At 52.0% G+C, this 1294-nt stretch overlaps 1 protein-coding gene across 1 annotated transcript in view; it reads left to right on the plus strand.

Moving 5' to 3' along the window:
• Positions 1-293: 293 nt before the first annotated feature.
• TTC29 (tetratricopeptide repeat domain 29) overlaps positions 294-1294 on the plus strand; it is a 301858-nt gene continuing 300857 nt past the window's right edge. The window contains exon 1 of the mRNA XM_030887202.2: positions 294-363. The gene's annotated coding sequence lies outside the window, so the exon portion shown is untranslated. The remainder of the gene's footprint in view (positions 364-1294) is intronic.

The following is a 1294-nucleotide window of genomic DNA, read 5'->3' on the forward strand; positions in this document are numbered from 1 at the left end:
CGTCCTGTGGACAACAGGGACGTGTTAGGAAACACCGAGCCTGCGAGCCCAGGAAGGGAACGACGCAGGGGGCCAAATTCCCAGGCCCCAGGATGAGGTGCACTACCGCAGAGTTCTGCCTTCAAAGCAAGCCCCGCCCCCACGCCGCCCCAACCAGAGTCCGGTTAGCCTGGCCCCGCCCTCGCCCCGCCCCCGTTCCCCTGGAGACGCGCGCCGCGTCCCTTCTCGCCGCCGGGGGAGGAAGTAGGTCACGCTAGAACAGCCAGGGGAGCAGCCGGCAGAGAGGCGCCCAGCACCTGACGCCAGCGGGGGGCACTGCGTCCGACCGGAGCCCCGGAGTTGTCCCCCAGGTTGTCCACCGAGGTTCGTGAAGTGGGCGGGGGGACGGAAGTAGGGGCAGGATTTCCTAGGAGAGGCGAACTGTGCTTCCAAGCAGAATCCCTCCCTTTCCGGGTCCCCTACAGCTCCTTCTGGGCTGGTCCACGGACCCCTGTTTTCAACCTTAGCAATCGAAGTGCCTGGCCTTCCCCAAAAGGAAACAAAAAAGGAGGGAAAGCACTCTTCTCGGGCCCGTGGCACTTGAGCCTAAGAAGCCAGTACAAAAATGTACTCACCCACCATTGAGTCATTGGCTATTCATAGTGACCTTATAGGACAGGGTAGAACTGCCCCCTGTGAGTTTCCCAAACTGTAATTCTTGACAGGAGTAGAAAGCCCCTCTTTCTCCCAACAGAGAGGCCGGTGTTTCCAAACTGAGATCTTGAGGTTAGCACTACGCCATCAGGTCTCCTGGGCAATTGAACAGGTGTTAAAAGAAGTATTGTATACTGTTTATCCTGGTGTCGAATTCAGTAGGAACAGAAAGGGAACTGAAATGCTGCCAATTTTGTTGAGGATAACGTCAGCTGACTCCCTCTCTCATAAATTTGAGAGATTAAAAAAAAAACAGGAAACCAAATTCAATGCTATCAAGTCAATTCCAACTCATAGTGACGCCAGTGGACATAGTGGACATATCGCTGTGCATTTTTGAGGCTGTACATCTTTATGGCAGCAGCAAGCTGCATCTTTCTCCTGTGGACTGGCTAGGAGGTCTGAACTGCTGACCTTAGGGGTTAGCAGCCCCATGTGTAGTCCACTACTAACTAGCTGCCCCAAATGTCACTTTGGTATTGAAATACGTAAATATGTATACATATGTCAGATGTATTGGAATCTCATTAATAATTAGTTTCCCTGTAGGTTCTATAAGATTTTAAAAATTCATCTAAACATATAGTTCTTATTTGGGAAG

The sequence above is a fragment of the Echinops telfairi genome, unplaced genomic scaffold (genome assembly GCF_000313985.2).
Source record: "Echinops telfairi isolate 266 unplaced genomic scaffold, ASM31398v2 ScPeMD7_5868;HRSCAF=6743_1, whole genome shotgun sequence".
In the NCBI taxonomy this organism is placed as follows: domain Eukaryota; kingdom Metazoa; phylum Chordata; class Mammalia; order Afrosoricida; family Tenrecidae; genus Echinops; species Echinops telfairi.